The following is a 25,001-nucleotide window of genomic DNA, read 5'->3' on the forward strand; positions in this document are numbered from 1 at the left end:
AAGCAGGGCACATATTGCAAGAATGGTATAAACGAAGTATTGTATTTCCCAGAAAATAAGACCTAGCCAGACAATCAGCTCTAATGTGTCTTTTGGAGCAAAAATTAATATACGACCCAGTCTTATTTTACTATATGACCCGGTCTTATATAGTATAATATAAGACTGGGTCTTATATTAATTTTTTTCTCCAAAAGATACATTAGAGCTGATTGTCCGGCTAGGTCTGATTTTCGGGAAAACACGGTATGGGAAATAAAAGAATGCACAATTAATTTCTGATGTGGGAATCCAAGAATGCTTCACTAAGGTAGCATTTAAGCTGAGTCGTGGCGAATACAGTATCTTCAGGGAGGGACAGAGGGAGAATTATATTTATAGGTGGATAGAAAAAAGAGACACAGGGAAGCAGTGCAGATAAGAAGAATGAGAATGCAAGTGGCACAATAAAGCTGGGCTGTAGAACAAAATTCTAGGTGGAGAGTACACAGAGCTTTGAATTCCATATTAACACACTTAGATTTTATTACCCTGTGAGTGATAGAAAGGTACCAAAGTGTTTGAGCTTGGGTGGTGATGATGGTGTTGTCAGTGACATATCGGTTATAGAGAGGAATAAATAGAAACATAGAAATCAGTTAGATATTTACAACATTCATCAATATACAAATGCTATTGCTGTGAACTTTGTCCCTAGCATTGAAAATAAAAATAAGAGACAGTTCAACCATATCTCACAGGTAGACGTGGTAGGTCCTGACCATAAAGTGAAAGTAGTTTATGAGAGAGAAAAGTTGGAGATGGCCCCAAGAGAATCACAGAGGATCAGGATTGAGGGAAAGAGATTCTAGCAGACGTTTGAACATGCAAATGCTGGGCGTTGGTGGTCAGGTATGTGAAAAGAAGCAGAATTTGAGCAGGAAGTAAAACTGAGAGGAGGCTCTTGAAGTGTACTTGTAGTTCAGGGAAGATGAAAAGAATTTGGAAAAACCAAAGTGAGCAAAGGAAAAGATTAGTTTTTTTGTTTTGTGTTTGTTTTTGTTTAAGTACCATATGCTCATATGCTTTCAGCTAATATTGAGTAAAAGATGGTTATTTATTCCTAATTTTTTTCACTTGTTGATTTGGGCTCATTATTCCATTACTGAATTTATTGTTTGACTGCCAGTCATTCCACAGAAAGTTACTCAGCTTTTCCAATTGTCTTCTTTTGTGTTTTCAGCCTAAGTTATTTAAGATATAAAGGAGTTGAATAAAAGGAAAAGCTGATAATTTTCCTGGGAATAAAAGTAGTATTGTATGAATTGTGTAGTGGACGCCATGGTGTACACATATTCAAATTCAGAATTAAGACTCTCATTTCTAGAGTTTGAGTGTTGGCTACTGACAGCTCAGAGCTGAGTCCTTCTCCAGGATCTGTCCTTGGCTTTGCCCGTCATAGCTCCTCCTTGGAAGCAGCCTGTACCCATTGACTGGTTGATGTAGCCCCTTTGTTTCAATTCTGATCAACTCTGAAGAATCATCCCAGCTCTCTATAGCTCCGTGTGAGATCAGCTGAAGCCTCTGTTGCAACTTCATCTCAGTTCAACTTTTTCTTTGCATCCCTTACTATCTCACAGGTGTTACTCACACAATCACCCCCAAATAAATTACCTGCTAGCAAATCTCCATCTCAATATCTGTTTCCCCTGAGAAACTCAACCTAAGATTAACTGCAAATCAAAATCTCAGCTGGTATTTTTTTGACTTGACAAAACCATTTTAGACATCATTTAAAGTATCAGATTCTTTTTACATTTGAAAAAGATTAATGGCAATGACTTTTCTAAAGTTATGTTAATTTCATCAGCCTGGCACTGGCGCAACAATAAAGAGACAAATTAATAGATGAGAATAGATATCTCAGAAACAGATCCTACTATATACAGGAATTTATTATATTATCATGGCCATTGATATCACAAGAGTATAATAAAGATTAATGACATAACAAATGAAAGAGGAAAGGGAAGATTATTCAGTAAATGGTTCTGGGACAAAGGATGGGAAAATAAATTTAATTCTTATATCATATATTGAAATAAATCCCGAATGGATTAAAAATATTACTTAAATTTCACTAATATTAAGGAAGCAAATTTAAACATCAAGGAGATGCTGTCTTTTGCTGCTCATATTGGTAGAGAGAGTGTATTGATGAGGGCACGGGGATAAAAGAGTACCCTCATATACTGTTGGAAGAACTGTAAATTTTTACAGCTTTTGAAGGGTAATGTGACATTTACTATGAAAATTATAAATGTATATCTTTGGTTAAATTTATGAAACTTTTAAATTGGAGAATAATATAAAATATTAAGAATTACATGTATAAATAATTAACTTTACATATCTTAAGGGTTTTTACAAATTTATACCCTTGTGCACATGTAAAAATAAATATATACAAACACATAACCACCACCTATATAAAGACATGAAATACTTTCAGCACTTTAGAAGTTTCCCTGGTGTTCTATCCTAGAAACAGTCCCCTCCCAATAAGTGACTAAGACAGACTGTCTCCTTTCATGGAACTTATGGTATACTGGGGGTGACAAAGATTAAGTAAATAATTACACAAATGACTATTTATGAATAATTGATCCTAATATTACAATGTAAAATTAACAGTGTGAGAATAGAAACAGCATTTAGATTGGGGAAACTGAGGGAAGACAAATCAGAAGTAACATATAACATAAAGAATGAGCTGGAGTCAGCCAGGCAAAGAGAGTGGGGAGGGAGGAACATACCAAGGAGAGAGAATATTATATGGCTTGACTTAGGAAAGAGTTTCAAGGACCTGAAAAGTAAAAATACTGTTGGTAAGCAGAAAAAGAGGCAATGCAGGAGGCCGGAGAAACAGGCAGGAGCCAATCCCTGCAAGGCATTATAAGCTGGTTAAAGATGTACATTTTAACATAATTATAAAGCCACTCAATGATTTTAAAAGAAAGTGCATTTTTAAATGGTCATTGTGCACCACTGTGAAGATAATGGATTGTTGAGAAAATCGTGTGGAAGTTGGGAGACTACCTATTAGGCTATTGCAAGAGGTGACAATGACTTGGACCAGAAAAGTGACTTGGAAACAAAAAGAAATGGAGAATTCAAAAGGGGTTTTGCAAGTTGCATCTACTGAGCTTAATGACTGATAGGGTGAGAAGGGTGAGAGCAAAGGAGATTGTAAATTCATTTAAAAGAAAAGTTTCAAAGGATATACACCAAACTGCTGGCTGTTACCTCTGCTTTGGGTTTGGATGTCGGGGGAGGATAGGGACAGATTTTTGACTTTTTATTTTATGTAGACTCCAAACTAAAATGGTATCGTGGTGGTGGTGGTGATGGTAGCAGTAATAGCTTAGAGTTATTTTAATGACCTTGCAAAATTGCCTACAATTAATTACATTACTTAATGGAAATAATAAAGAAAATGGTCATTCATTTGATTTCATAAAACAACTTTATTGTATAAATGAATGATAACATAATCCAAATTAAAAGGCAAAAAACAAAACTGGAAGAATATTACAACAATGGGTGAAGATAATTCTATATAAAAAGGTCAGATAAATTATTAAGGTTTATGTGAGGTTTTCCATACTAATCAGCAATTCACAAAAGAAGAAATAGAAATAATTTTTCTAGGTTTATTCAGATATAATTGACATGTAACATTGTATCAATTTAAGGTATATAACCTATGGATTTGCTACACTTATATATTATAAAATGATTACCCGCATAGGGTTCGCTAACACCTGCATCAGGTCACATAATTGCCATTTCCTTTGCAGTGAGGCTATTTAAGATCTACTCTGTTAGCAACTTTCATGTATATAATATGGTATTAACTATAATCACTATGCTGTACATTAGAGCCTCAAAGCTTATTCATCTTATAACTGCAAGTTTGCACCCTTTGATGCACATCTCCCTTTCCCCCCACCCACCAGCCCTCAGCCCTTGGTAAGCACCATTCTAGTCTCTGTTTCTGTGAGTGTGGACTTTTTTGAATCCACATATAGGTGAGATCACACAGTATTTGTCTTTTTCTCTATCTGACTTACTTCACTTACCATAATGCCCTCAAGTTCCATCTCTTCTATCCACATTGTGGCAAATGGCAGAATATTCTTTTTTCATGGCTGAATAATATTCCTCTGTGTGTGTGTGTGTGTGTGTGTGTGTGTGTGTGTGTGTGTATCACAACTTCTTTATCCATTCTTTTGTTGATGGACACTTAGGTTATTTCCATATCCTGGCAATTTACCTTCCTACCAACTGTATAAAATGGTTCCCTTTTTTCCACATCTTAGCCAACACTTGTTATCTCTTGTCTTTTCGATAATAGCCATTCTAACAGATGCGAGGTAATACCTTGTTGTTTTGATTTGAATTCCCCTGATGATTAGTGAAGTTGAGCACCTTTTTGTGTACCTGCCCTTTGGATGTCTTCTTTGGAAAAATGTCTATTCAGTCTCTTTGCCCATTTTTAATCACATTGTTTCATTTTTTGGCATTGATTTGTATGAGTTCTTTATGTAGTTTGGATATTAACCAAACTTGGGGTGAGGGGTCAGAGGAGAGGTACAGGAGGCAGTGAAATAGGCCATCTACAGCATCAGTGCTTTAAGTTAAATTGTTGTGAGTCTGGCAGTTAGGCAATATTGTATATATGTTATTACAATTTTCATATTCTTTGACTTGAACTTTTACCTCAGGGACTATATTCTAATGAAATGAGCACAAATTTGAAGAGATCTTTATGCATTCCATGTAGCCATTATTTATAACACCACATGGGAAACAATATAATGCACAACCAATGGTAAATGGCATATCCCTGACTATCGTACAGTCATTTACATTTACGTGTGGAAATGCTGAAGCTATCATTTTAAGTGAAAGCATGTTTTTATGTCTGCTTGACGCATTACCCTTCTATGACCCCTGCCTGTGGATACCATATATAGTCTTAGTCCTGCCAGTATCAGCAACCAGATTTTACCTCTGTGTAACCGCTGCACCTCAATCCTGGGCAGTCTTTGGCAGGCAAATGTACATCCCTGTCTTCCTGACCTTGTCTCTCCCGTCTTCAGCCACTCCAGTTAAGATGGATGGCATTCACTGTGTTCAGGAAACCTGCAAAAGGATTCAGGTACACTTAATTGCTGCAATCAAATTGACTTTATAGATATAATACGGAACACATTCCAGAAAAAATAAATTATGAAGTTGGAACTATGAGATAACCTGAAAATCTGTTAAAAATAAAAAAGGGATGCTATAATGGTCACTGTAGATAAAAGAGAAAAACAGCCTTCAGGAAATTTAGCAAAAAGAAGAGCTGGGAATTCATCCTGTTGCTACATCCAGTACTCTGCCTTGCGCCTAACAGGCCCTCAAATCTATCTATTAATGACAATGTTTTAGGTTAGTTTATTCTTCCCACTAGAGGGCAAGGTTTGAAGGCCTTTACCTGCTAACTTATTTGTGTAGAAACTTGCATAGTATTGAACAGTGTACATTCAAAATGTATTTATTCTATTCCTGAAACAGCTAGCTTTGAAATCAGTAGATTAAAAAAGCATAGGCTGAATAGTCTCTGGAGAATGGGATCGGGAGAGGATAATAGAAGATAATCATTCTTTCATTTATTCAAATATTTCATTTTTGACATTATAATTTTGTATTATTTTTTGACATTTTTGTAATTTATATATAGATTTTAATTAAAAGTGGACATATAAAAGCATATTACTTGTTTTACATAATCTTTTATTGTTTTTAATTGCATAGGTGTTGGAGGAATATATACATGTAGTTTATATTAATCATATTGAAACCCAGGATGAGAAATAGTTGCTTGCATCAAACCCAAGATAAGAATATTGCTGTTATTGGTGGTTTTAGCAGTTGTAACAGCAGTGATAGAAGTAGTATTAGTAGCTATAGTAGAAGCAGTAGAGCCTAATATATGTTCAGCCCTTGTGAGCTTTAAATGACCTTTATTATCACCTTTGTCCTATTAAACAGCTTTGTGAAATCATTCACATCGAACTAAAGGGAAAAGTGAAGTTCAATTTTTTTGCCTAACAAATGGTATACAGTTAGCAAATGGTAGAACTAATGCAAAATTCTGTCATTTGATTCCTAGACCTTCATTAGTTTTACTATTGTTCTAGGCATTTTCATATTCAATCATCGCAAGTCAATACAGACAACAAATTGGCACAAATATTTGGGCTTCCCGTATGTTATAATTTCAAGGGTGGTATATTTCTCAATATACAAGAAGTGATCTAATAATTTTAAATTATTTAATTGATTTATTGTAATCAGTAAAACAATAGTAATATTGATGCCTCTAGGATCTTCTGATTTTATTTAGCTCATTGTCGATGACATTTTTCCTAGAGAAGGTAAAACTGAGCAAGTATAAAAATAAGTTCAGTGTGTCCTTGGAACACATTATAATTTTGAAGTAGTTCTGAGTAGGAAATGATTTACTGTAGTGACTGGAAATGAAAATTTCTGCAAGGTCATCTGGATTTCAAAAATTATTCTAATGAATCCTAAGCTTGATATAAACTTTATGTGAGTTATCACCTTATACTAACGTATGCTAATAGACACCATCCCTAAATACTGTCATTTGATGACAATAAGCCTTATAAAAGTTTTGTTCCTGAGCAACTCATCTCCTGCTAAAAAAAAAAAAAAAAAAAAAAGAAAGAAAAAAGAAAAAAAACAGTAAATCTTTGCTTTAAACTACAGTTTTTGCTGAGACACATTCTTTAGGAGTTAAATTGGTGACCATTTTAGAATTGTGAATTTTAGCATCCATGAAGTCTGCCAGTTTGTTATTTTCATGTTGCTGTGAATCACTTCTGAATTGTCATTCCCTCTTATTTTTCCTGTCATTCCTAAAGCTTTGCCATAATCTGATACTCACTGGAATACTTAGTACTCTGCTGTTTCCCTAGTGACTAAGCCCTCTTTTCTGTGACATAGGAACTGGTCCATGCTTTCATCACCACCACCACCACCACCATCAATCAGGAGACACTTGCCCAATACCTCCCCCAGAGCACAGTCTTTCCTTGCAAAGGGACTGTCCCTCTTTGAATGCTCAAATATTTTATTCTGCTTTAAAGTATTTCAATAGCAGTTTTACATTTCTTCCCATTCGTGGGCTGTATTTTCTATTTAGGTTCTTGTTTCATGAAGATATAGGAAAAGATGAAATTGATGCTACTGAGATTTTGAAATGCTAACATTGTGTAGTGAATATTTTTCAAGGACTAAACATTTATGCTTAATTTGAGCAGAAGGATGAAAAGATGAAGCATAAAGAGAGAATACCATGAACAAGAATTCTTAAGAGTCCAGAAATAATTTCTAGCATAATACCTTTTAGAAGGAAAAACATAATGTTCATTACCAAGGCTTTTAGAATGCAGTTTCTCATTTGCCATGGACATGACCACAAAACATTTTTCCCACTAGATTTTCTTTCTGCTAGGTTGCTAGCATTCAGCCTATTGGGAACATTTTATTTTCTTTAAAAAAGGGAAACATGAGATGAGAAAATACCCCCCTTTTTAACTTATTCAGATACAGTCCTCTGTGTTTCAGATATTATTTTTTTCTTAATCTAGCATTTTTTGGCGGGTATTCATTATATTCCAACCATTTTACATGCAGTATCTCACATAAAGATCACAACACCTTTAAACATAGATATTATTATGTACATTTTATAGATTAGAAACAAAGGCTTAAAGAACTTAAATAACTTATCCAACTGAGCTAATAAGAAGCAAGAGCCAATGCATAGACACAGATCTTTCTCTAGATAGAATCCAAGCCTTTAGTCAAGTTTGAAAAAAGGTACCAGAAGCTTCTACTAGATTCAGTAAAAATATATCGTGGGACATATTGCCCAAATCAGATTTGAGCTATTTCACTTAATAAACATATCTCAAGCACCTATTGTGTATTGGGCACTATGCAAATATTAGCTTTAAAGTTCTGGCATTCTGGATATAGAGAAAAAAAGTAAGCACAAAGAAATTATGTAGGATGAACTATAAGGTTGTGAAAGTCGCAAATTATGGCACAAGAATAAGAAAGGACTGGCTATGCATAAAAATAGTGGAATTGATATGGGGCTTGTAGCAGATTGCGATGTTAACATAACAGTTAGAAATGCAATACTGTTTGAAAATAACGTAAAGACACACATGTAGTAAGTGCAAATAATCTTCTGTCCGTATTTAGCTTTGGCTAAGCTTTTATGAGAACAAGTTGTTCCAGTGTGACCATATTCTAAACAAGATACAGGGAACCTGGAGAGAGTCCAGAGGTCTATAATGAAAATAATTAACATGTAAGAAGAAAAGAAATCCTTGAGGAAATACGTAAGGATATGGGGTTATTTGGTTGAAGACAGCAAAGATACAAGCAAGGAGAGCTGTAATAACTATTTCAAAATACAAAAAGAATGTTTTGGAGGATGAGAAATAGTTGTTCCCCCTACGCACTAAAGAGAAAACAAAAGAAATATGTGTTCCTTAGAGGATAATACATAAAAGTAATAAAGAGGCCATTCTTTATCCTATTTGAGAAGAGTCATCTTAATTCTCCCTCTAAGGACTTGTGAGTAGGCAGAAACAAAAACTTTAAAATTGTCAGAGGATAAAAGTTTCTCGTTTCACACCTTTCCTGACACACACACAGCCAGAGTATCCACCTACCAACCAAAGACATGAACAATTGTGCAACATAAATTTCGCCCCTTCCTGAAAGAATGAATGGCATAGGCCAGAGGTCTGAAACTCTTTTGGTTAGCCACATATTTTATAAAATTGAATTATTTATCAAAATCAAAATATTTTTAGTTTAGCTAATAATAGAAATCTCTTATTTCTTTAATTTTTAAGTGATCAGAATACCTGGCAGACCCGGCCACATACAAGACTGGAGATGTATAGTACATGTGTCTCCCCCCACCCACCTTCCCCCCCACACCTCCGTCCCCACTCCCCATTCCCCCCTCCATGTGCCTGCATCCCCACCATTTCCTATAATACTCACACTGGGCCTCTTTCACTTATTCTTGCTGCCTGCCTAGTCTCTTTAGACATTTGACTTTGTAAGCATAGGCATAAGTTAAAAGGAGCAGTGGAAGGGGAACCATTTAATTACTTTGCCAAACCTAGCAGAGTTACCCCCAGAACCCTCTTGCCATCACTTTATTTAGAACTATGCAACCAAATGCAAACTAGTACAGAGTCCCTGGGCAAGAATGCACGAAGAGGAGGTATGAAAACGAGATAATTCTCCATTGTCTTCCAGACAATGGAACTAGGAACTATGGAACTAGGCTTCTCTGACTAAGATTGAGACAGTGTGTGGTAGGAACTGTTTCAAGCCACAAAGACCTGTGGTGATTGGATCTTCTGGAGGATTATTTGTATTCAATGAGAAGTAATTGAAAACATGATTTTTGTATTAAAATATAGTATTACATTTTGCAGAGTTCAAGAACCTTTACAAGGTAAAGCACGATATTTCAAAGCCATTTGTTGCTAACAAAAGAACCAGGTTTGCATATGTCTGCCATTGGTGGTTATTTTGTTGACAGAGTTTGAGGAGCATTACTAGGTTTCTGCCAACTCCAAATCATTGCAGTTTCTATCCCCTGTAGCAGTCTCTCTTGCATCTCTTCTTGGAAGTCTTGTAAGCATAAAAGTGCGTGTCCACAACACAAGTAAATCTTAATTAAAATTATTCCCACAAAAATTAAGAAGCTCTTAACTTGAAATGTTATGTTAAAAATGATCTCCAATTAAAGCACCATTTTATCCAATTGTCTTGGTTAATGACATATGTTTTGAATCAGATTGCCTGGGCTTTCTACACGCAATACCGTGTTTCCCCGAAAATAAGACCTAGCCGGACAATCAGCTCTAATGTGTCTTTTGGAGCAAAAATTAATATAAGACTGGGTCTTACGATAATATAAGACCCGGTATAATATAATATAATACCAGATCTTATATTAATTTTTGCTCCAAAAGGCGCATTAGAGCTGATTGTCCGGCTAGGTCTTATTTTCGGGGAAACACGGTAGCTGTGCCACCTTAAACAAGTAATTAACCTCTATGGTCTTCAATTGCATTGGTTCTCCATACGATTGTTATGAGATCTGAATGTGTCAACATTTGTAAGGCATCTAGAAAAGTACTTGGAATATAATAAGTGGTACAGACCTTATTATGGGGAACACTAAAGTTTTATTTTTCAAAAGTTTTATTTTCAGGTAGCAGCACTACAGCTTCATAATCTCACCCTGAGGTGGTGACCTTGGGTGGAATATATGTGTTAGTGAATTCTCTAGTAACCCAACCTTTAGTAGCATTAGAAGGCAAGGCAAAGTGCCAAAAAATGAGAACTTCTAACTCCAAACAGCCAAGTGTGTTTTGACATCCCCCAAAACAATAGAAAACGGGGTCTTTTGAAGCAATACCAAATAGCATTTATCTCAGAAATGTGAGAGACTGGATCTCTAAATTTTATATTGAAGAACCGCATTTTAAGTAAAGGAGCAAACATTTAATGCCCTATTCTATTCAGTGGCATTTGAATAAGACGAACTATATTTACTTGTGGGTATTTTTGAGGGGTTTATTTTGGTTTTTGTCTAAAAGATTCAAAAGCATAGATTCTATTTCAGAAACCATATCCAAAAGATTAACTATACCCAACTAGATAACAAGTTTATTCCAAGAATAAAGACCCATGTTTTTGCTGTATTATAATATACTTCATAATTAAATGACAGTAAAAACTTAGCAACCTCACATTTTTTCTGATAAGCCTTGCCTAGCAGTTCTCAAACTGTTTGGTCTCAGGACCACTTTACATCTTAAAAACTATTACAAACCCCAAAGAGCTTTTGTTTATGTATATTGCATCAAATATTTATAGAATTAGAACATTTTAAGCAAAAATTTAAACATTTCTCTTTTAATATCGTTAAAAACAACATTAAAGCAAATGCAGGCTAAAATAAACTATATACTTTTATGAAAAATAACTATTTTCTACAACCAAAAGAGAAAAAAGATATTAGTGACAATGGTGGCATTTTTTCACATGTTTGCAAATCCTTCTAATGTCTGATTTCAGAGAATACAGTTGAGTTCTCATATCACCTACTACATTCAATCTGCTGCAGTGTATGTTTTGGTTGAAGTGTATGAAGGCAATCTGGCCTGCACAGATACGTATTTAGGAATGGGAAGAGTATTTTAAGAGCCTTTTAAGACAGTTTTGGATAGTCTTTGCTATTACAGTCAAACCTGACAAGGAGTAGTTTCTTCAAAGTTGGTTGCAGTATGGAATCTGAAACCATACAATTGAGCCTTTTGTACATAAGATTGTCTTGCACTTTCAATGAGTTTTCCACCTATGCATAATTTTGTAACATCTTGCATCGATCATTTGGAAAACTTGACTCTGAATTATGTTAACCATCAAATGTTGACAAAGCAAGCTAAAAATTCACATTCATTAATATGCCATCAATCTCTCAGAAAAGTCTTTAAGGAACTGAGACTCTGTGAAGCTCATGGTGACAGATAAACATTATCTGAAGTTTTAATTTTGCTTGAGAGCTCAAATTTTATCAAGAATGAATGCTATCTTTTGTGTTCCTTGAACTAGGAGGCGCACTTGTTCATTTTTAAGAAGATGTTCATTACTATAGTTTGTCAGACCTTCTTTCTGTGTTCCAAGAAGAAATGTGTTCCATGAAAAAGTGGCTATTTCAGCTTGTAACTCAATCACACAAGTGCTTTTCCTCCTGGCAACCATCATACTTTGGCATCCAGCAGAAATGTTTTATGCATAATTTCCATTTCACAATACAGAATATTAAAAAGATTTAATAAAATCCGGGGTTGGGATTTAATAAAATTAATGATGTTTACTGCTTCAACAAGGGCATTTTTAAGTAAAACTGTCCTTTGCCCTTTTGTTTTTTTTAACTGTGAGGGGATGATCATAATGAATACTCTGACTAGTGTATAATTTGATATCCCTGCTTTGATTCATGCCAAGTGCCAGCTGTTTGATTCACCATTGTTTTTGCACCATCACTACATGCCAACATAGGGGGAAAAGAAAATAACATCTTCATATTATGATTGAAGCAGTTTTGGCTTCATGAACCTGCTGAAAAACTCCCAAGTCAAATTGCAGATCACAGTGATTGGTCCATGGGTGGTCATGTGTAATTCAGGCCGATCAGAGTCATTTTTCAGAATCATATGGACGCTGAGAGACAGGGATGCTCTTTTCTCTGGGATTATTAATGTAAAGTCAAAACCTTGAATTGCTGCTGGCCATCTTTGGTACAACATAAAGGAAAGCTCTCTGAAATGATTTCAAAAAGAGGAGGTCAGAAGTCAGAGATGGAGAGACATAGACTCGTAATGACATCATTTGAGCTCCTGGATCTGGCTCAGCCTAAGGCCATATATCCTCATGATTTTCAGTAGTATGAATAAATAGATTTTCTTTGGCCATAGATAGTTTGAATTGGCTTTCTGTTCTTTGCAACCCAAAGAGTTCTGACATAAAATGAAAAAATCTGTAAGGACAAAACCTATAATTTATATTTTTGTAACCCTCAAAATATCTAGCAAGTGCCTTGACTATGATGGTCACTGTTCTTACCATCTCAGCCTCCACTTAATTGAATCTCCTCATTTTATACATTTCTAAAATGCACATTAGATTATGTCAATCTTCGCTAAACTGCTTCCACTCTTCCTTGCCATGGTAGGGAGGGGACTGTGTTTAAAATTGTTTTCACAATATAGCTCTACCCACCTTTACAGCTTCTCTGCCAGTTCTTCACCACCAATGTCCTTTATCACATTTGCTGGTTCTTGAAGGAGCCATAGCCTTTCTTGCCACCAATGCTTTGCACATGCTGTTCGCACTAAACCCCGGATATCTAACTAACTAGATCTCCTACTTCTCGAAAAGCCTTTCAAAGATCACCTCACAGGGAAGTCTTTTCTAATGCCCACTCATTTCCCTCCCTGAGTTTCTATTGCTTCTGTGTTCTTTATCAAGTCTTCACAAACTATATGAACATTGCTTGCATATTTGTCTGTTAGCCTGAAAAATGGTGAACCTCTTGCATGGTGAAATTTCATCTTTCATCCTTGTATTCGCAGACTGAGTACAGAACCTGACACTTACTAAGCACACTCTCAATATTTATAAAAGCAAAGAATAAAAATAACAAATAACAAAATTGTTTTAGTCATTACTCTTGGACTCTGCCATTTATTTGCTCTGTGACTTGGGTTAAATCATTTATGCTATTGAGAACCTATATTTCTTCATCTATAAAACTGGGATAATAGTGTCTTCCTTGCCTAGTATGATAAATCTATAGAATAATAGGCAGAAAAATGACCTCCCTTCCAATGATCTCCATATCTAAATCCCTGGAACCTGTGACTATGTTATGTTACATGGCAAAAGAAACTTTGGAGATATGATGAAGATTATAGACCTTGATATGGTGAGATTCTGGATTATCCAGCTGTGCCCAATCTAATCACATGAGCCCTTAAAAGAGGAAAATTCTCTCAGGTGGGAAGCAGAGACGGCAGAAAGGGAGACCAGAAAGATTCAAAGCTTGGAAAGGACTTGATCCACAATTGCTGGCTTTGCAGATAAAGAAAGAAGGCCATTAGTGAAGGAATGTGGCTGGCTTGTAAAAGTTGAGAATAACCCCTGGCCAACAGCCACAAAGAAACATAGACTACAGTCCTACAACTACATGAAACTGAATTTTGCCAACAACCTGAATGAGCTTGGAAGTGGATTCATGCCCAGAGCTTCAAGAGAAGACTACAGCCCTGCAGATACCTTGATTTCAGCCTTGTGAAACCGGCTGTAGAGCATCACCTAACCCAACCTGTGCTGGTACTTCTGACCTACGGAATTGTGAAATAGTAAATAGCGCTATTGTTTTAAACCACTAAATGTATGGTCATTTGGTAGGGCAGCAATAGAAAACTAATACATATGTAATATAACATATTTTATAAATGGAAATGTCAGACAGATATGTGCTCTTATAATTTGATACTGCAATACTGGAGATTTGGGGTTAAAGAAATGTGCTGACCCAATGTTGTATTCATTATAAGGAGGATAAGGGTGAGAGAAGAAAGAAAGTGATGTTAAAGTCATGAATTTAGTTTGCTCTTTAAATGTTTAACTTTGAGGTTGCCTCTTTTCAAATCCCTGGAGATTTGGCCTTCCTGCCTGCAGAGAGGTTTTATTAAAACTCAAGTCCCTTGTAAAAGCTTTTAATAGCTTTCTTAAAAAAAAAAAAATCGTCTTTAACTCTCTCTTCTGTGCTATTTCCCTAAATGCAAGAAAGCATAAAGATACTAAAGAAAGACAGGACACAGAATTAAATCAGGGGCCCTCCTAGCTCTTCCATTATTCAAAGCACTTAGCAAACTATAAATGATTTAAGAGTGATACAACCAGCCTTCCCAGAGTAAATAGTTTTTATTTTCCTGATTGGTAAGCAGGAGAAAGAAGAGTCTGTATTCCCATTAGCAAAGATTTTTGAATCATCTTTTGCCAAGAATAAGACAGCATCTTCTCTTCCTAGCTAGTCTACTTTCTAAAAAAATATGGAAGCAAATCAAGAGAAAAGGAAAGGGTATTACAACTTTATTAGTGCTTTTATTGGATAGTTATAATATGCCAGCAGACTACCGGGCACTGCACAGAATATAGAAATGAGACCCTGAGTACTTGCTCTGTAATGTAAACGAAGCTGATCAGAATGTACTATTACTGCAAGGTTCAAACCAAAGCCATGGGGTTTCTCATAACTGCACTTGGCACTTAGAGCAGTTGAGACTCGCAACATGCTTCATAAACATTAATTTATTATGCTGGGCTTAAGTTTAATTCCTCTAGTGGATTGAACATATGTACAGATGATGAAAGAGGTAACCTAGTGCTCATTCTAATTCTGGATTGTAGGATCAGCTAGTAATAATCACAATAATGGCTGACACCAGTAATCTTCAAAATGCCCTTTAAGCATTTATTAGCCATCACACCACCCTGTGGGAAAGATAAATATTATTCTCCTCATTCAGAGCCTAATAAATTGTGTTTTCAAGTGGAATGGTTTTGCCCAGGATTCCCCCCAAACCCCACCTGGAGCATGGAGAGTTAGAGTCCCTGGATTGAGCGGAACAGACCATAAAGGTTACCAGTACCCCATTATGAGAGGGGGTTCAAAGTGGTGAAACTTACTCAGGGCTTCTATTACTAGAGAAAACGTCCTAGGGTACGTCTAGAAAAGAGGGAAAAGGTCAATGAATCGGAAAAACCCCAGGAGTTTCCTTTGACTGCAACACATTTTCCCAATTCGTCTACCACAGTCCGTTCTGGAATGTTCAGTAAATGAATTTAAAATAGAGGGTAAAAATTTCCAGCCAAAAGCCGCAGAGAGCCCACCGATGTAACTAACTGGCCACATAGCATTTTATTTTTAATGAAACATGTTTTGGGTGCAGGCACATTTATACTCTATCCATTGGATACGAGACAACGCATTTGACACCCCTGGTTATTGACATGTGTAGAGCACACCATTTGTCTTCTTACACCCAGAACCACCCCCAGCGCAGGGCAGATGATGCTTCCTTTCTTGGAACCATCCTCAGAAAGGATAGCTGACTGAGGGAGCTAGAGTATTTCCAACATAATTGCAGTCTTTTTCTCTCCATTCTTTGTCCCACTTCTTATTTCCCTTGTTTGCCAGCCTTTGTATTTCTTTCCACCATTTCTTCTTATTCCCAATTCAGAGCTTTCACACTGACTTTTCCATCTGCAGGGAATGTTTTTATCTCCCTATCCTCCCTATATCTACTCAAATGTCATTCCCACCCCAGTCCTTACTTGCTTTATGTTTCTTCATAGCAATCAACACTCCTGAAATTATATGTCTGCTGGTTTAGTTCATTTTTAATTTTCTGGCTTTCTTACTAGAACGCAAGCTTCATAAAGACAGATCTGTTTTATTTACAGCTGAAGCACTTAGATCAGAGCCTGACACACAATAGACATTCAGCAATATTTGGTGAATTAATAAATTTGTGAACATATTTCCATGTATATATACACACATGTTATTTTAATAGCTGCATAATATTCTGCTAATATCAAAATGTCCTAAACCATCTTTAGTTTTTGGAAACTGAGGTTATTTGCCTTTTTTTTCTTTTAAACTAGTATAGCATGAAGATCATGTTGAGGAGGGAGTGTAACAAGGAGGAGAGAATCAGGGTGATGAAAACAAAACCACCATGTTTCTTAGTAGTCAGGGACTGCTCTGCTTCCTACTGTCCAGCTGATTTCTAACGACCTCATCTCTTTTTACCCTCAGTTCCTGCAGCAACCCTTCCAGATGGGATGCCTCCTTGCTGCTACTTTGTCCCCAGGTTTAGTTGTCTGGGCCCCAGTTCCTGCTTAAAGATGACAAGGTACGGAACTTTATGCATGTTTTCTGCAATGTCAAGTCCCTTCCTATGCCCACTGATCAAAGGGGAGAGCATCAGGTCATGATCCCTTAACCGCGCTCTTATCCTGAGTCTTATCCCTTTGGGAGCTAATCAGAGACAGAGTAATCTAATTACACTAATTAAGAATAATGCATTAATACAAGAGATTTTGAACAGTCAAATAATTATCTGCTGAATTTGGAACCTTTAGGAGAAATTATCAAGCATTGTGACTTTCAAAAACAGTTCTGGGAGGGGCAGAAGTGAAGGGGCAAAGGGAGGGTGTTTGTGGCTACTCTCAAATGAGTCACCTTATCTGGAAAATAGAGTGCTGAGTTCACAGAACAATCCAATGCCCTATTTCCCCAGCTCCTCACTTACAGTACGGAGACTTAGCCATGAGAATATTTGGGGCCTGTCCTCCGTTTTGCCCTCAGTTTCTTGACCACATGCCACTCAGCATGGGAGTAATGTATGTGTGATGTGAGGTTGGTGCTCCAACCATGGATGTGCGTCCTCGAGGGGAGATTTTGATCTGATGTTGCTAACAGACCTCCCCATTCCATAATGCATGATAAAATATAGCTTCTGCTCCTCTTATAAAATGCAAGGTTGCTGGGTCTATTTCCTAGAGGCAAACAGTATTAATCTGCATACCTGAAATTCTGTTTAAATATTCATCTTTGTAAAAGCATCTGTAGCTTTTGTCAGAAACACATAGTGTTTAAGAAAACTAAATTAATTATGTGCACTTTAATATTGAAAGTACAAAATAACAAAACTTACCTAGAATGCATATTTTCTCTGTCTTGCTGAGAGGAAAGACACATGAAAGAAAAATGTGTACTTAAGCATTCATTTAATACTGTGGATGGTGAGGGGCAAACATGTGTGGATGAACAATGAATGCTTTAATCAGATATTTTTGAACGAAGTGAAATAGAAATGTTTATGGCTAAAATACAAGTATAATCTCAGAAACTACTGAAACAAATATCAGCCCTAATAAGATATTTCTGGAGGCTCACAAAAATATAATCAATTTTTCAGTTCATAAAATTTCAAAAAATTGAATTTACATTTGCTAAACCAATTAACAAATTCTAATTTACACAGTGTTGATGCTTCTAATTGGCAGCCGTGCATTTTTATGAGTCTGCTTGTTAATCTCTTATGGTAATCAAACTCACAGATGTAAAATTCATTGGTGTTCTTGATACATGGAACTAGTTAAAATTCTTAATTAAATTAGGGTGACTAAAAGAAAAGTCGTTTTAAAAGTAAAATCATAAAGTGTTATGACTAATGCTGTACAAATTAGCATAAAGTAGATTTGGGGAGAATCATTCTGAAGACTTTGCAATTAAGAGCACCTGCTATTAGTGTACTTGTTAAACTTTTATCAATTAATCATCGCTCTCTCAAATAGCAAGAAAAATGGAATGTTGTGAATATGAAGAGAGTGATTAATTGCAAGTGGCAAATTGCTGACTGGCTCCATTATTATCTGTGTTTTAAGGATATTTAGAAATAAATGTCTATTACCAGTTTTATGAATACATAAATTACACTAATGAGTTCAGTATTGGTTGGTTTTCTGTCTTACTTATTCAGGTATGTTTTCTCAAAGTTTTAAAGATGACTTAGGGAACATAGATTCTGTGGCAGGACATTATTATGGCGACCTCAAAAACATTTCATGAGTACATTATGTAATCTTATTATCTGAATACACACTATCCATACTTTTTTATTGAAAAGACATGGGGAGAAGGAAAAGTTGTTTCACTATGTTGCAGAAATCAATCCCTACTTTAAGCACAATTTAGGAATAAGTAAAATAGCGCTATGGCTTTGAAATGTTAATTAATTCTCAATTTCCCCTGCTGTTCTCAAACCTGAGCAGTTAGATTGCAATGGGCACTTTCTTTAAGACTCATTTTATTACAAGTTAAAATTGAAAAATACATTGATTTAGAAATATGTTTCTAAATCAATGTAGCAATGGCAGAGTACCTACAGTATTTGCTAGAATGTACTTTTCATTATTCCAAGATTCACACAGGGATCTCTAATGGTCCCTGAAAATCCAGAGATTATCAAGAAATGTGACTTTAAGTACTAGGAAATTGCTGTCGCTATTTATCTTAGCTACTCATAGATAAAGCCTTATAACTGTTACACAGAAAGAGTCTCAAATGTAGGAAAGACTTCAGCTACATTTTAAAAACTATAGGACATTGGTCTAAATTAAGAAGTGTGTGGGTGGGGAATAGATGAACTATAAATCAAGCCTTTACAAATTCCAAATTCTACCAAATAATAACAAATGCCAAAGGAGAACACTCTTCTTACCTTCTGGGGAAAAAAAATGCCCCCCATTGTATTGCCCCCGTAGACACTGTGAGATCACAAACTGCGCCCTCACCTTTCCCTGAACTCTTATGCTGGCCTCTCAGGTCACGTTTGCTCATGAAGGAAGGCACTGATTTACAACATTACCATCCTGGCATGAAAAAACAAGTCTAGACTAGGGTTTCTCTACTGACATTTTGGGTTAGATCGTTCTTTGTGTGGGAGGCTACTCCTTTCTGTACTGGAAGATGGTAAGCAGTATCTGTGGCATCTATAGTACTTCTGCAGTCATGTCATTCACAGATGTCTCCAGACATTGTCAGATATTCTCAGGGTGGCAAAATTGTTCCCCATTGAGAACCACTAGTCTAATCTGATCTAAAATTCTGAATATTTTTAAATGTGGTAAATCGGGTAAATTTGGCTCCCAGTAATCGTGTCCCCTTTCAGATGTTGGCAAATATACTGCTTGGACTCGGTTTCTAGTTCTGCCACTCACTCTCCAGGTGACTTTGGTTATCATCTCTAGACCTTAGTCTGTTCATCTGTCAAGTGAGGATAATAAGCTCCAATTCAATAGTATTATTGTGAGAATAAATAAGGTATTAAATATAAACATATAGCACAGTGTCTGGCACATTATTATCCCTGAACAAAACTTGGTTGTTACCTTTATATTATTATTTTTGGTTGTTATAGGTCCATTATCATTTATAAAGCTATGGAATCTGAAGTGTCTACACATCTTCTTGAGTTGCACTAAAGAAAGTTTCCAACATAAATAATGGTAATAACTTAGAATTGTTTAGTCCGTTAGAAGGTCTAAACCCTATCACAGAGGTTGTTTTTTTTTATTTTTCCATAAAAGAGTATATTTTTAGGATCAATATGTCTGTTGAGCATAATGAAGGAGGTCAAAAGAGATAAAAGTCTAGTGTAGGGCTTCAAAGAACGTAAACCCTAGTCAGGAAAATTAATCTTCAACCTACAAAATAATGAGAGAAAAGTAGATGATGCTGTTTCATACATTTTTACTAGATTGCAAACTTGTTGAGGTTAGTAGCAGTATCTTACACACCTCTTTAATTTTACCACTAATACTTTAGAAGTAGAGCAGCTCCATAAATATTGGTGGGATAAAGGAATGAAGGGAATATCAGAAAAATATATGTTTTCTTCCAAATGTCCGTGACTTATTACATGGACTTGTTAAAGTCAGTTCTATAAGTTGCTATCTCAATAAAAGGAGAAGGAAATAATTATGCCTAATACCTGACATTTATATATTCCCACATAGTTTGCAAAGCATTTTCAATTACATTATCATATCTCATGATAATATATCATCAGCCCCCTTCTGCTTTGAGAGCTCAGCAATTTAATTACTGCTGCTATAGCACAGGTCTTGGCCCTGGAGTGCTTCTCAGCCTGGGATATACTTCAGTCCTTAAATGACCTTGATCCTATATGAATATTCTTTAATAACATCGGATAAATTTTATTATATATAAGATTAAGTTACAAATATAAAACTCTTTAGAATCTTTACCTGCTGGTACAGAATCACAGAACTAGGAAGAACCCAAGAATCAGGTTTGTCTTATCCTTTTATAGATGAGGAGATGCAGACCGATGGGGTAAGAGAATTTCCTGTTATCTTGCTGACTCATTGGCCAAGTCAGAATTAGAAGCTGATGACTCTTTCATTGTCTCATGGTATTAATCATTACAAAAGGCAGAGGATTTAAATTGAACTCAAATTAGTCAGGCTTCCATTGGCTCCAGGAAAATATTTCACTTGTAAGAGCATGTAAATTTTTGAGCCCTCATTTATTAACACAATAAACTAATGAGTATATAATTTAGTTAGCAATATGGAAAGTAGTAATGTAATGCAGTTGATATCCCTGCACCAGTCATTTGCTTATTAAGTCCAAATGGAATTTCTGTCTCCTCAATTTCTGCTTTAACATCAATATACATTGAGGTAACTGTCTTCATTTTAGAGAAATTGTGCAACTAGTGTCAAGTGAAAATTAATCATGTATTTTCAAGCATTTTATGTATCCATCATGAACTTTTATTTGCATTTTATAGTCACATAATATTTTTGGGAATTGAATTAATCATGCAAAAAGCGTTGTATGGTACTTTTGTGATGTAGACAATGAGTCTCTCACTTGTTCGGACACAGCCATGTAAGAGGTGGTCGATAAATATTGATAATGTGGGTGGCTGCCTGCTAAGATTTTAAAGAGCCACCAACTGTAATTATATGCATTTGGTCTTGGGGTCATCTTCATCTAATGTGAATGTTTATAGGGTTCTTTATATAGAAAAAAACTTTAATAATAAATATGTAAAAGGAGAGATGAGTAAGTCAATCAGAAATAATTATATTCTAGGCTAAAATGAAGGACCTTTGTGAGTTAGGTAATTATTAGTGAAGTGTTAAACAAGTTAAACTTTCTTCTAACACATTCTGAAATTAGAGGCACTTCTTATTGTCAAGTTAGGCAGCAAATAGGAAGATCATGATTGATTAAAACTTCTAAAGGACAGAAACCATAGTTTCCCCATTTCTCTACAGGTTAGCATGCATTTAATAATTTAATTAATTAGGCATTTAATAATTCTTTTGTAACTGAAACAAATCCGTTTCTAGAATATTAAGTTAGCTGTTAATCCTTCTCTGAAATCTAAGGATGACACAACTTCCCAGGAACCTTCTGCTTGCACTCCTACACACAATTAGGTTTAATTGTATGGGTTACTTATATGGATGTGAACTGGTTGCTAAATTTACCTGTAAAGATTCTAGAAGCTAGGTTGGCTAATCTTGTGCTACCCTTGAGCCTTCCCACTGTTTTTTGTGTGTTTTTTTAAGCCAAGAAAAATTACTTATTTAAATAGAAGATCCCAAATCTTACATCCCAAATAAAGAGAAAGATGGTATTCTCAAAAATACCTGGCTACCACAGCCAGTTGCTGCAGGTGTCTCAGCAGTATCAATAAGAATTGCAGAGAACCTGGACAGACGGTGATCCTAGTAGAATTTTGTAAATGAGATCTGTTGTGGAGGCCCTCTGAATTTGTCATGATAGTCCACTCAGGGAACTATAGACTAGCAAAACTTACAGAGAAGGGATCCATTTTATCAGCGTCAACAGGCTTACCTCTCTTAGGAAAAGGAGATGGCTTATGACTGATGTTCTAAAATCCTTTTTCTATAATCCTAAGGGAGAATAAGTTAACGACCCACAGAAGTTGCATTCCCTACAGGATGATTTAAACAATTTTTGATGCTTCCGCCCTAATAACAAAACTCATCATCCAGTAACTTGTATGATGGTTCCTTGCAAGATTCCATCTACACAGAGGCTGGCTTTTCCCTGTGAAAGCCCTGACCAGTATTATATAACCTGTAGGCCTGTACCCAGGTTCAGAAACTGGTAACCATCCTAGAAGACCTGAAGTTTACAAAATGACCAACATTCAGATAGAAATGTTCCCCATGCACAAATGAGATTGGTTTGCCACGTCTGAAATTAGCTCTCCACCAAGAGCAAAGGACTCAGGGAATGCACACTGCACAGTCCATCCAACACTTTCAACGCTTCGCACCTGGTGGGCGCACTTGCAGGTGCTTCTTGAAAAGCAAAGTTTCTGTTACGTAAGTCAGCATACGCAAGTGAGCATAAGTTGTAGGCCCCAAAGTTAAGGAGCCCAGTGGACTGAACTTGATGGTTGACACAATTTATGTACAAGAGATTTAAACTTTAGAGCACCTATCTCTCCAGCATCATTTGATTCTTTACTTGTTGGGGGAAAATACTTTTAGAGCATTGTCCATTCTTTTTCCTGGTTGGAAAAAAGACTTTCTGGTAGGAAAATAAGCCACTAGCAAAGCTGGGAGGAACAATTTGAAAGGGACTGCTTTTGAGCTGCCTCTCATATAACCAGAGCACCTATTCAGTGTGAGTTTGTATCTGGTATGGTAGATGCAATTTGTTATAACAGATAAATTTCCTTGTCAGGGAAAACAACACCAGCCTATATGAGTTATTTTTAATGCTGGCTGCATATTAGAATCACCTGGGCAGCTTTAAAACTACTGATGTCCAGGCTCACCAAAGATATTCTTATTTAATTGATCTGGGGCAATGCAAACCCATTAGTATTATTTTTCCTAAATCCCAAAGTGATTCTAATGGGTGCCCAAAATTGAGAACTTCTGCTTAGATTTATAATCTCTTTTCGAGAATCTTTTAAATTTATTTAGCTTCACAATGTTCTACAAAGATAATCTTCCCCGGAGGACTGAAGGGTAAGATTAATGATAAACTCAGTAATTTCCCTACCTGAAGCCACTGGGGAATGGATTGGTCATTGCTTCCCACCAGGCCACTATTTTAGTTATAGAAAAATTAACCTAAAAGGGATATTTATCATTGAATGTGTTCATGAACTGAACTTGGTGGTGCTAAATGGTAGATATAAATCCAGAGGAAATATTACACTTGTCCCTAGATCAAATATTCTCACTTATCATTTATCATCTAAAGACATATTAAAAAATTCTGCCATAGTTACTCAGGGAAAAGGTTTCTCCCATCACTTTCTTTTAACAGATTAATGATGACTTAAACCTAGTCTGCCCTTGATCTTCTAGGGTCTGATTTGACAAGGATGGCTGGGCAGCCAAATGAATCCCTGATCAGGTTCATATACATATGAAGTAAAAAAAAAAAACAGTAAAGGCTGATTGTGGTTTTTACAAATTTTAAATCTTTCTATGATAGGAAATTCTGGTTTTGCCAAGGTGAAGTAGCCCTATCGCTCCCAGGCTCTCTCCTTTACAATTAAAAACCTCTGAGCATAACACAATGAGAAAGCGTAGGAATTTTCTGAAAGGTAGAAAGAAGGCTGTTTGCTAAGGCCTCTCGAAACCTGAGGAATAGCCCTGGTGGGGAAGGGGGTCTCCTTATTGCTGCCCACATATCCTAGACAGGGTACCACAGAAGATTACAACAGGCATAGACCAAAAAATATCCAAGTAAAGCCTGCTCTTCCCAAGCTAAACAACCAGAAAACATGTGTCCTAAAATTCGAAAATCTCATGGGCAATACCCACCTTACTCTAGTCAAATACCAAAGGGAAAACAAATCACACCTCGCACCTTTGCAGTCTTAGCCATGGAGTGGGAAGGTGATCTTCTAACCCAACCCCCTGCCCAGGAAAAAGTAGGCAATGTTCAGATTCCCCCATCGTTGTTTGATGTGTGAGGGACTACCTGATGGAAGTGGGCAGTACTCCAATTTTCCCAATAGGATAGTGGGGCCTGTTGGGGAACTGAGCACCCACCCCTATACAACACCAAGGAGACCGAACAAGAAAGTGCTACTTGGAGGTAATTAGTGTTCCACTTCACCCCACCCCTGAAGTCAGGAAGACTTAGGGATCTGAACCTCCACACCCACATAACATCCAGGAGTTGGAATAAGTGGTATGAGGTGGGACAGTAGATAATCCATTTATTCCACAGGACCCTCCCCTGGTGTCAGTGGGGGCCATGTGAAGCTGAACCTCAGGCCCCACCTGGCATCAAAGAGGCAGAAATAGTGGGAAGCAGGGATAGTTAGAACTCCCCTTTTCCTTACCTGGTGTTATAGGGGCTTAGTGTGGAGCCAAGCTTCTAACCACACCCTACAGTAAGTAACACAGCAGTGTGAGACAGTGCCCACTTTTGCCAAGGTGGGTAGACTAGGCCCTGCAAAGGACTGAACATATACAACCACCAGACATCGAGGTAGGTGCACTTTAACAAGAATTTGGCTGCACAAAATAGGCGATTAAGTAGGAACCAGAGTGTCATAATGTATACCCAAAATGTCTAGGGCACAATGGAAAATTACACATCATATCAAGAATGAGGAAAATCATGATATGAATTAGAAAAGCAACAAACAGAT

The 25,001-nt window shown here is 36.4% G+C and overlaps 1 protein-coding gene and 1 non-coding gene across 6 annotated transcripts in view; both read left to right on the forward strand.

The window, feature by feature from the left end:
* CABCOCO1 (ciliary associated calcium binding coiled-coil 1) overlaps window positions 1-25,001 on the forward strand; it is a 442,260-nt gene that overhangs the window by 164,799 nt on the left and 252,460 nt on the right. For all 5 annotated transcript variants that reach the window (XM_074339483.1, XM_074339487.1, XM_074339484.1 and 2 more), the window contains one exon: window positions 16,559-16,655. The gene's annotated coding sequence lies outside the window, so the exon portion shown is untranslated. The remainder of the gene's footprint in view (window positions 1-16,558; window positions 16,656-25,001) is intronic.
* On the forward strand, window positions 7,480-7,601 carry LOC141572969 (small nucleolar RNA SNORA32). Its single transcript, XR_012498558.1, has one exon. It is a non-coding gene; the product is annotated as a small nucleolar RNA SNORA32 (small nucleolar RNA).

Source organism: Rhinolophus sinicus, linkage group LG07, assembly GCF_036562045.2.
Source record: "Rhinolophus sinicus isolate RSC01 linkage group LG07, ASM3656204v1, whole genome shotgun sequence".
NCBI classification, from domain to species: Eukaryota; Metazoa; Chordata; class Mammalia; order Chiroptera; family Rhinolophidae; genus Rhinolophus; species Rhinolophus sinicus.